At 32.6% G+C, this 12,480-nt stretch overlaps 1 long non-coding RNA gene across 1 annotated transcript; it reads left to right on the plus strand.

Moving 5' to 3' along the window:
- The first annotated feature begins 8,721 nt into the window (after positions 1-8,721).
- On the plus strand, positions 8,722-11,875 carry LOC115992917. The gene is made up of 2 exons (XR_004092719.1): positions 8,722-8,854; positions 11,219-11,875. It is a non-coding gene; the product is annotated as an uncharacterized LOC115992917 (long non-coding RNA).
- The last annotated feature ends 605 nt before the right edge of the window (positions 11,876-12,480 follow it).

The raw sequence follows: 12,480 nt of genomic DNA on the forward strand, positions 1-12,480 counted from the left end.
TAGGGATAAAATGTGATAGTAATACATACACAGGACCAAAGGACCAAAGGAGGAAGTATGATTTTAGGTAACAAATAAAGGCAAGATGATCACTCTTTCATACGCTTTTGCCAACATACATATCTATTGGTGTGAAATATATTGCTTATCTTGTTTTTGGTATAATTGGTGTGATACTATTTAATTATTGGTTTTTTTTTTTTTTTTTTTTTTTTTTTTTTTTTTTTTTTTTTGCGGTAATAAGTGTTGGGAAATTTAGACCCCTGTTGATAAAATTAACAAGTTTTAGACCCAAGTTGTTAATTAGATATACTATGAATAAACATTGTTAAAACAAACAAGCTTCAATATCATGTCAAAATCATGCAAAGTAGAATAGTAAATAAGACAATAAATGATGATCTAGGAAAACCAATGAAATAAACTAGTTTCACAATAAAAAATCGGGGGAGTGGGGGGGAAATCTTCCTGAAAAATAATTCACTATAGTAAAGAGAAGTTTCAGATCTAGTACAAAACCTTTGTCCCTAGACTTTACAATCCCCATGGATGAACTTACAGCAGAAACTTTCTACCGTTTCAGAACCTTTGAACTCTTCAATATATGACCACCCTTAATGCACGAATCTCATTACGTGACTAACTAATGATGCACAGATCACAGTACGTGACTAACTCCAACAACTTGAAGAAGGCTATTGGCTACAAAGTTCTTCACTTCATCAATAATGAAGATCAAGAAGTACTTAGTTATAAAACCCTAAGGCGTAAAAGACATAGTAACTTATTGTAAAGAGAATAAGGCACTAGGTCACTTTCTGCATATATTCTCCATAATGGTGGCTTTTAAAATAAGTCTTATATATGTCTAGGGTTGTGAGAAAAGAAACCCTACACATACATGTCAGCATGAGCTGAAAATCAGATCTAGAAATTCTGATTTTGTAGATCTCGATAGATTCAGTTTCTGTAGAGCTTATGTCGAGTTTCATTCTTAAATCTTGATAGATACTGATTCTGTCGAGGTATCTATTGAGCTTAATGAACAGCTCTTCTTCACTTGTTTCTTAGTCCAATCTTCATGACTTTAACACTTGACTTGAACAACATGTTTCTTGAAGTATTAAATCCATCCTAGATCTACCCAATTACAAGTAAAGTACATTTTGTCAAAAGATTAGCCAATTATATAAAATATGTCCTTAACAATCTTCCCCTTTGGCAATCCACGACAAAACCATAACAAAACAAATAATCATGAGAGAACTCTTAAATCACTCAACTCATAACCACTTGTTGCATTACAAAATAAATATATACCTACTACAAACTCTTAAAAAACTTTGCAAGAAAATAGGTCATGGCATGATAGACTTTTATAACCTGTCTTTCTGAAACACTTAAACAAAACTCATCTAGGCATCATGTGAGAAGCAGAAATAAAGATTGCATACATAAAGAAACATGCGTATAAAGAGAGAAAAGAAACAACACATGTAAAGATAGGTGAAGAAAAACATACATCATCATGTATATATGAAAATAAAGTACAATGTATGTAAAAATGGTCACAAGACCAGTATACAAGAAGCTAAAAGAAGCTTCTAAAACAACAAGGAGGTAAACACTCCCCCTCACAGGATGAAACACAACTCCCCCTTACAAAGACATGTATTTCTTCCCCTAACATGTAGAATCTAAAAAAAAAAAAACCACATTTTCTCCTCCTTTTTGTCATGATTGACAAAGGGTACAAGAAACTATAAAACTTCACCTGAGAAATATAAAGATGATCAATGGGGCAAAAGGAATCCATATAAATGCATAAATGTAATGAAACAAGATGTTATGAATGACAAGATAATAGAAAGATGCAAAAAATGTGAAAAACAATGCATGCAAAAGGGTCTCGACAAATCGAGAAGCTGTCGAGCTTCTATCGAGATGAAACCTAGAAATCTCGATGGATTGAGAATTTGTTGAGGATGTGTCAAGTAAACAGAAAGCATAAGATTTTGGCTCGATGGATCGACCTATCAATCGAGAAGCTGTCGAGATCAAACCCAGAATTATTAATAGAAGAGGTATCTGTCGAGAAGCTATCGAAAATGCAGAAAAGAGGTTTTTCAAGGGGAAAAACACATAAGATGAGAAAGTAACAAGATGGCTACTCAAACAAGTATCCAAGCAACATGTTAAGCACTCAAACCACACTTCAAACTCTAGATGTAAAGCATTCCTAAAACAAAACATACAAACACTAAACAACACTAACCAATTTTATTTTTCAAAAACAAGTTAAGATAGTTTAGTGAGCATATATTAATATATGCATTCCTTGTGATGGCCAAATCACATTATACCTACCCATGTATCAAAAATAGCAAAGAATTTGCATGTTATGTGTGAAAACATAGCAAGAGTGTATAAGTATCTCATATTATGACAATTTGAGATATGAGAAAAATAAAATATGCTCACACACAATCATAACTACTTGATAGAGACTATCACCTTCGAGGTACATCCTATATCTCTCACATCTCCTAGAAACATGATTGCAATCATATTTAAAAGTATTTTGATTCTTTTTGCTTTTGTTTTTCTTTGCATATTTTTCTTTTTGAGCATAGCATGCATAGGCATATAAGAAAGAGAAAAGAAATACCCAATTATGTAAGCCAAAATATCACAATTTTACTATGCTGAAGCACACAAATGTTATACATGATTGGCGGGCTTTAGTGGTGAGATGGTTATTTATGCATTTCTTTTAGGATTTTCTAGTTCTTCCGGTCAAAAAGAGTGATATTAGTATTAAGTATAAGAGATTACTTAATCGTACTCATCACAAACATGAGCCACAAAGCTCACTTGCTTAGTTGTGCATTGAGATGCTCATCTAAGTTACAAGAGATACAAAGTTTAGAAAATTTTGTTTCAATGGCCATCCAAGGTACACAAATACCAATATACACAAACACACATTTTTTTTTTTTTAAAAACAAAAAAAACAAAAACTAAACAACTAAATAAAAACAGACAAACAACATGAAAGCATGAAAAAAAGATGCAGATGCATGAAAGTATGATTCCAAAAGTACAAGAAATCAGGCAAAAAAGAGTCCAACTTTAGATAGAAAGAATTAAAGTAGAGGACAGATAGAAAAGACAATTAGGTGTTAGGCTCCTTTCTCACCCACACAACATGAGTCTTTGGTCATAAACATGAAGAGACACGTGTCCTAGTATGTCTACTAAAGGACATAGAAGAATTAGAATTCTCCTAAAATTGAGTTAAAAAGTTCAAAGCATTTAATAACTCTCCAAACAAAGGTGTAGTTCCTTGAGAAGGAACCTGTAACTATTTGGATGCTTGCTTATGAGGATACAACTTGAAATAATTAGGACGAATATGTCTAGAAACACCACAATAGTGACAAACATGAGTAGTTTTTGAACTACTAGACTTCCTAGAGTGAGGTCTAACAAAGGATTTAGAATTAGTCAAATCAGTTTTAGATTTTATACTTTTATCACCTTTCTCAGATTGGGACACAAAGACAATCTTTGATCCATAAGTCGTGGAAGAGGAGAGGCTAGAGGAAACAGCATATCCTAAGCTAGTCTTATCAGAACTAGGCTTTTGCGCACTCAATACCTCATTAAGCTTTGTACTAGACATCCTCCCTATTTGAGTTCTAGCTTGACTAAGCTCATCCTCGAGATTCTTGACCTTTTCTTCTAATAAGATGTTCTCCATAAAAAGAGTCTCAACTAACCTTGTAGTCTTATTTAGTTTGACTACCAGTTCAACTTTTTTAGTTTTTACCTCATTAAACTCTTTTCTACAAAGCTGAGAAGTCTTTTCAGATTTTATAAATTCGGTGCATAGCTTATCATAGGCTTTTTGAAGGGTCAACTTCTTGGGTACTTCATCATATGAAGAATCCCTATTATTACCAGCACTCTCCATAATCATCTTATCGGTTGTCGCAGCAAAAGCCATAAAATGACCACATTCATCCACATACTCATTAGAAGAGTCATTCTCGGTGTCACTCAAGGTAGCAACCAACCATTTCCCTTTTGGTCTTTTCCTTCATAAGATAGTTTGGGAACTCTATCATCATATAACCAAAACCCTTACACTCATGGCACTAGATAATGGGTTTCTCATTCTTGCCCTTCCTAAAGGACTTAGATTTCCTAGGAGGTTTTTCCTTATCCATTTTCCTATATTGAAGAAGCTTGATAATCTCATTAGCTATGAAGATTAGATCCTCATCCTCATCCTCATCCTCATCCTCATCATCATCATCATCATCATCATCATCATCATCTCTTTCATCTTCATCTTCAGAGTCATCAATCTCTTCCTATATACCCTTAAGAGCCAAGTTTCTACTCCTTCCACCTTTTCCCATTAAACCTAATCTCATCTCATAGGTTTGAAGGTTTCCTACAAGCTCAGTCAAAGGAATTTGATCAATGTCCTTCACATCTTCAATAACAGTGACCTTGGCATAGAATCTTTCAGGTAAGGACCAAAGGATTTTCCTAAAAATTTTGGATTTTGCTATAGATTCTCCAAGGTTGAAGATAGAATTCACAATATCCTTGAGTTTAGCATAGAACTCATCAAATGTCACATCCTCCTCCATCCTTATTTCTTCAAAACTACTAGTGAGTCTTTGAAGATTCACAGTCTTTACTGCCTTGGTACCTTCATAGGTGGTCTCAAGTGTTAGGGACATATTTGATGTAATTAGTTAATCCTTTGACAAAATGCACTTTACTTGTAATTAGGTAGATCTAGGATGAGTTTAGTACTTCAAGAGACAAGTGTTCAAGTTTAGTATTGAAGCCATGCAAATCTGACCAAGAAACAAGTGAAGAATGTGCTACTCATTAAAGCTCGACAAAAGTCTCGATAGAATCCTTTCTATCGAGAATTACTACTAAAGCTTGACACAAGCTGTATCTGTCAAGAATTATGAAATCAGACTTTTCAGATCTAATTACACACATATCCTTGAGTATTTATGTAGGGTTTCTTTTCTCACAACCCTATACATATATAAGGATTATTTTAAGAGCCGTCACAAGTGATGCAAAGTGATAACTCATGCATATTGTGACCAGAGACAGAAATTGCTCTAGTTCATCATATTCTTTGTATAATCTACTGCATCTTTATGCCAAAGGTTTTGTGACCAAGGAGTTTCATGATCTTCACTGTTGATGAACTGAAGAACTATGTAGCCAACAATCTTCCTCAAGTTGGTGTATTAGTCACGTATTGGGATTCGTGCATCATTAATTAGTCACGTACTGGGATTCGTGCATTGAACAGAGAGATTGTTGTTATAATACAAGTCCAATTGGGTATTGGGTAAGGTTTCAACTATAGGTTAGTATTAGGTACCGGGATTCCTTTTATTTGTAACTGCTTGTGATTGATAATAGTGGATTCTCGAGAGTGGTGATCTTAAAATCAATCGGTGGGGTTTTGCCTTGGTGGTTTTTCCCATTCGTAAACAAATCACCTGTGTCAAATTTAATTTTCGCTACATTTAGTTATTTGGTGATTTGTTTGTGCTACCACGCTATTACATGTTAAATTGAATTAATTAATTAACTTGAATAATTATTTAATTAATTTGCCGAAGGGGTCAATACATTTTTTGGCCTATCATCAAGAATGGTCCATGCTTCCTTGGCAACTTCTGTGGATGATATTTTCTTAAATTCCTTATTGGTCACCCCACAAAACAAAGCATTCAAGGCCCTATTGTTGAAATTTGCTGCTTTGATTATTGCTTCATCCCAATTCATCGACGCTTCTTTTGGCTTAATCCAGCGAACTTCAACAACTTGCCATACTTTTTTACCAAGAGTATGCAAAAAAACTTTCATACGAACTTTCCAGTACGTATAGTTAGTACCATCAAACAAAGGAGGAATCAAGAGAGATTATACATGATCCATGACAACAGGGGTTAAGGATCACACTCAAGAAATTAATCCAATCAGAGTGTACCCGCTCTAATACTGCTTGTTGGGAAATTTAAACCCCAATTGATAGAATTAACAAGTTTTAAACCCAAGTTGTTAATTAGATTTATTATGAATAGACCTTGTTAAAACAAACATTAATATCATGTCAAAATCATGCACAGTGGAATAATAAATAAGACAAGATATGATGACCCAGGAAAACCAACGAAACAAACTAGTTTCACAGTAAAAAACTTGGGGGGAAACCTTCATGAAAAGCAATTTAATATAGTAAAGAGATGTTTTAGATCTAGTATAAAACTTTTGCCCTTAGACTTTACAATCCCCATAGATGAACTCTCAATAGAGACCTTATATCGCTTCAGAATTTCTGAACTCTTTAATATATGAACGTCACCCTTAATGCACGAATCCCAATATGTGATTAACCAATGATGCACAGATCCTAATATGTGACTAACTCCAGCAACTTGAAGAAAGTTATTGGCTGCAAAGTTTTTCACTTTATCAACAATGAAGATCAAGAAGTATTTGGTTACAAACCCTAAGGTGCAAAAGACGCAGTAACTTCTTGTAGAGAGAATAAGACATTAGGTCACTTTCTGCATATATTATTCATAATGACGGCCTTTAAAATAAGTCTTATATATGTTTAGAGTTGTGAGAAAATAGACCCTACACATACATGTCAGCATAAGCAGAAAATCAAATCTGAAAATTCTGATTTCGTAGATCTCGACAGATTCAACTTCTGTCGAGTTTCGTTCTTAAATCTCGATAGATACTAATTCTGTTGAGATATTTGTCGAGTTTTAATGAATAGCTTTTCTTCACTTGTTTCTTAGTCCAATCTTCATGGTTTTAACACTTGACTTGAACAACATATTTCTTGAAGTACTAAATCCATCATTGATCTATCCAATTACAAGTAAAGTGCATTTTGTCAAAGGATTAGCCAATTTCATAAAATATATCCTTAACAATAAGGTATAGAATTGCCTCTCTATCTTATAATATTTGAGCATGCTTAATGCTTGCAATTGTAATTTCCATCTATGCTAAACCACATTACACATTACAAATACGTATATATGTGGGTAATTGGTTTTTATTGTAACATAAAATTAAACATGATTTTAGTATGTGAGAATATTGTGCTATCTGTTAGTTGATTGATATACTTTTCGATTACTTGGGCATAGTACTTCTATAAAAAAATAATAATAAAATTATGTAACGTTGAGTAATATTCTCATAAATTGTGTAATTTTTTTTAATGTAAAACTCTCTCTCTCTCCCCCCCCCCCCCAAAAAAAAAAAAAAAAAAATACAACATGTAAAACTTTTATTTTGCTTCCTTTTTTTTTTAACCTCCGCCACCCCTCCCTTTCTATTTACATTTTTACATTGGAAATTTGAACTGACTGATTAAAGGAAAAACTGTTAACATCAATTAAAAAAAAAAAAAAACCCTACTAAATGATAAGAGGCCCAAACCGCAAAGGCAACAGCAGGAAAGCATCATTTTAGCACCAAAAATAAAATAAAAAATAGCAAGAAAGCATCATTTTAGCAACCATGCATGTGAATAGAAAAGTGACTATGGTCTATTTGGATACCACTTATTGCTAAAAATTAAAAATTGAAAACTGAAAAATACTGTAACAAAATAATTTTTAAATATGTAAATAATATCATGGGACCCAATTTTAAAGTAAAATTTTAGTTTTTCGGTTCTTACGGGTCTCGTAAACAATACATAAGGTCTACTATTTAAAACATAAACACATGATGGTTTTAGCGCAATCCAAACTATCACTATGACAAGCCCAACCTAGAGTTGAATTTAACCACTAAACCAATGGGTCAGACGTTTGACTGCATCCTAAACCGCCATCTTGGACTTTTAGTCCAAAACTCATCCGTGGAAAAACGATGGGATGGGACTCACCTTTGTGTGATTGCCGCTACATGTGCAACGGCGATACCAAGTATCAGTTCTTATCCCCAAAAACAAAAAAAAAATTGTTATGTCTATTATAAGAACAATCATTTAAAATGGTCCTATCCAGTCTTCTCAATTGATAAAACATTGCCACTTATGAGGGTAATTCTGCTGGTGAATCTAATAATTTTTTATCCTTGTTCATGACTGAAAACTCTATTTTCTCTCTTTCTCTCTCTCTCTCTTATAATAATCATCTACTAATTCCTTAAAAAAAATCATATAATACATCACACACACTGACACACACATATATATATATATATATAGACACATAACATAAGTACCATCTTTTTTTTTTTTTTTGTTGATTATTTTCATCACTTACGGAAAGAACTTGAGGTATTCAACTAAATTTACGTGTGGTCCGAATGTAATTTGGAGAAAGTATACAGAAGTCATTATCGGTATAATTTATTTATTTTATTTTTTATTTTTTTTAAGTTTGGCCTTAAATAAAACTCTGCCTTATTTTATAGTTTCTTTTTTCGTATATTTTGTAATCAGGTCATTCTACGGTACCCATATATTTTTTTGGTGGGTACGGTACCTGCTAAAATCAGAACCATAGATTTTACTTGCTCTAATCCTAACCGTTATTTTATTTTAATGAAAAAGCTGCTACCGTTCAAGCGGGTTTAGTATAAAAGCCAAAAAAAAAAAATAGTCACATACTTTTTCATCTGAGGCCTGGACTCTCCTGCATTCTCCTCTCTCAAACCGCTTCTCATCTCACTTGGGTGATCTCCATCTCTGTCTCGTGGCTTTACTCACCGGTGAAGGTTTCTCAAAAAGATCAAAATCACTTTGATATAGTGGAACTGGAAGGTTAGGATCAAAACCCTAATTCCATAAAATATGCAAAATCTCTTAATTGCCATGTTTGTTTTGTTTCCCCAAATTCTTTGTTTGTTTTTTCGGAAGCAACACAGAAATCGAAGATGGTAGATATTGAGAGTTCATGTATTATCTACACTTTATAGGTTTGAACAGATTTGCTCTCTTCTTGTAGGTTTTTTCAGATGGCTAGTCATGTTTATTATATTTGGATTTTTTAGGGCTGGAGTCAGATATGTTGATCATGTAGCAATTAAACTTTGCAAGCTCAATTTTGTGCTTGGCAATAAACCTCTCCATTACAGAGGAAATATAATTATGGCTAATAGGATGGTTTTCTAATGGTCTATTAGGAGTACATATTTGTTAGTATTGTTATCTTTTCAGTATAATGCTTCTCCCCCCCTCTCTTCACATCGCCTTAAATCTAGTCACCATTATTGTAGCTGATTTGGCTGTATACAGTATGTTAGAGCCTCAGTTTGTTTTTTCCAAGTACAACTATAATTTTAGTCCTTATTTTTTAGAAGAGTAAATTTCATCTTAAATTGGGTTTGACTTCTAAATGGGAATTTATATATATATTGCTAGGCCAAGGCTGTTCCCTTCAAGGGAATATATATAGTTCAGTTGGAGAAGTCATGCTTCAATGTAAAATTATGCTTCAAGCTATATTTGGTGCGACGTGCTTTTATGTTGGTCAATGAAATGAAATTCTTTGGGTAATGATTGTTTATTAAGAACCTAGTTTAATCTTTTGAATCTTATTTGATACAAATAGGTTTTTTTGGCTTGGACTTGTTGTCCATATATGCTATTGAATTCTTGATAATTAGGCAAGTGGCAAAACAATTGATGATTATGCATGAAGAATACTTGCATAGAAATCAATAGGTCTCAACTGTAAGTTAAAAGATTTTTTCTCAAAGCAGAGAGGTAACCATAGTTATAGCCATCAGACTGAAATATTCTTTACTTTATGTCTTTGCTATGCATCTTCTCATGTCATATGAAGCAACATTTCATTCTTTAAGGTTTCTTTTCGTTGAAAATTAAAAAAGTTTTGATGCCATGTTAGAAGATTCAAGTTACAATGTAAAATAAGAGGTTGAGACTGATTATGTTTTGAAAGTATTGAATTTCTTATGGAAACAAGGTCGATTGGGTTATACACATATTTTGCTGGTAAGTCCAACTTTTTTGATCTCTTAACGATTAATTACTTGTGTTTCTTGATTAATTGTCCTAGTTTTGTTGATGTGTTTTTCATCATCCTCTCATTCTTTTTTTCTTTTTCTTTTTCTTTTTTTTCTCTCTCTCTTTTTGTTGTATACAATTTTCATTAGATGACACTAGTATTTATAGAGGTAGAGAGTTAACATGCACTAAAGTTTCATATTGTTCAACCAATTTTTGGGTTCATTTTGATGATAGTAGGTTCTAAAATAAATTTGCTATAGGCCACCTTTAGTGCATAATTTGGTATATCCTATATATGTCACTATGAAACCTGCTTATTGGAAGACCAAAGTTAAGTTTTACTTTGTGTTTTTGTTCTTGCAAATAAACTAGTTATACTATTTTTTATTTTTTATTTAAAAAGAAGAAAAAAAAAAGGGGGGCTAGTTATATTTGTCCTCTATGGCAGGAGAGGTAAGTTTGATTTTTTATTCTGCTATGTTGTTTATTGTTTGTGTGTGGGCTGCTGTAATATCTTGACAAACTGTAGTGTTAATTAATGAGGATTATGTACTTATTCAATCTTTGGAAATCTGATTTACTTATTTTTATACATAATTCCTTGAACTTATAAGATTAAGCTCTGAAGAGTGTGAATATTAATTTTCATGTGCTGATTGAAACTAAGTCCTTGTTTTAAGTTTTAAGTTTAACCCTAAATGACTACACAAAATTGTAATTGCAATGACTGAGTTCTATGCTGCCTTATGGCTGCCTAGGGGTATTTTGGTTACTTAATTAAGAATGTTAATGCGTAAGAAAATCAAAGAATGGCTTGTTAATACTCTGCCATTTGGTTATTTAGAAAATGTCATTTTGGAAAAAATCATTTACTTTGCATTTGGTAGACAAGCTGTAAAAACCTAATGAATTATTAAACCCTTGCAATTGAATTGAATGTGTTTCCTTCGTTATATGATTGAACATGAACGTGAATATAATGATTTTTCTTTGGTTATGTGAATCATGTTTTTTGATATATGTATCTTGTGTTTGGGGAACCTCTTTGAGGTAGGATTAGAATTTCCTTTATTTTGAGAGCTAGGTTTTAGAGATGTATGTATAAGTTTATGCTAAGGTAGAATTAATAGTAATAAGCTTTGATATTTGGTATAGGTATTACCAGCGCCCAAGTCTGAGCTCCTTCGACCTTAGGCTCTTGATTTCTCTGCTTTTAGGTAAGGGATAAGTGATATGAGCATTTGGTAAGTCATGAGGTTATTTTAAAAAGATTATTATGCACTAAAAGGTTTTGAATATAGATATTGCATACAATCATGTTTTAGACAAAGATATGTTTGTTATGCTTACAAAATCTAAAGTATATAAAATAATATGCATGAAATTAAAAGATGTTCTCCTATTTGAATATCCATAAAATGAAATATGTTTGTTATGCTTACAAAATCTAAAGTATATAAAATAATATGCATGAAATTAAAAGATGTTCTCCTATCTGAATATCCATAAAATGAAATGTTTTGGTTTACATGCATTCTTATTAAATTCTCATCTAACTTACCCTTATTGAGCTATTTAGCTCACCCCTTCTACTTTTTCAGTCAACAAGTTTTATTCTGGAGCAGAGGGAGCCTTAGTCGAGTTTTGGGAGGAACTGGTTTTAGCTTTAAAAGTATAGCCCCTGTTTTGGAAGTTTGATGCTTAGCTTTGTAGTATTGTGTATTTTAGGATCTAATGGAAGTTGTGTACTTTAATATATTAAGAGATGTATTATGTGAAATTCTGAAATTGAATGACTGGTGGATTAAGTTATCCCTTGGAGTACAATGTAGATGCTTTGAATATCAAGTGAAAAATTATATATTAAAGTAAAGAAACAACAATGAAAAGAAAGAGGAAAGCTTTTGTTTAAAAGTTTAGTTGGTTCTTGTTAATATCAGGTTCAAGCTTGATGTTATTATGTTGGTCGTGGTCACAAATCCAGGTATTGGGTTTGGGTCGTGACAACTGCTCTTACTTCATGCACCTTTTGTCAAGTTCAATATCAGTCAAATCAACTTCTAGACAAAAACAAAGAATATGTTGTTGCTAAACATCAAAATTTGTTGAGTTCTTCCAATTTTCTCTTTGTAGCAAGCCTTTTTCTTCTCCTTCTAAAGAGGCATCCAAATCAACCAAATTCCAACAATAGTGTTTAGCAGTTTGAACTTTAAGAAATAAGCTTCTAGGGTTTAATGATTGCCCTGGTTGTTTTAATGAGTTGGCATGCTCTTTGCAAGGATAACTCTATCTGGGGTCTAAAAAGAAGGCATGGCAAGTGCTTGAGGAAATTTCTGATAGAATTTCAAATAGGGATTTCTCAATTCAATTAGTTATATGATAAATTCATATCTTGCAAGCCCAAGTTGTTACTAATA

The sequence above is a fragment of the Quercus lobata genome, chromosome 5 (assembly GCF_001633185.2).
Source record: "Quercus lobata isolate SW786 chromosome 5, ValleyOak3.0 Primary Assembly, whole genome shotgun sequence".
NCBI classification, from domain to species: Eukaryota; Viridiplantae; Streptophyta; class Magnoliopsida; order Fagales; family Fagaceae; genus Quercus; species Quercus lobata.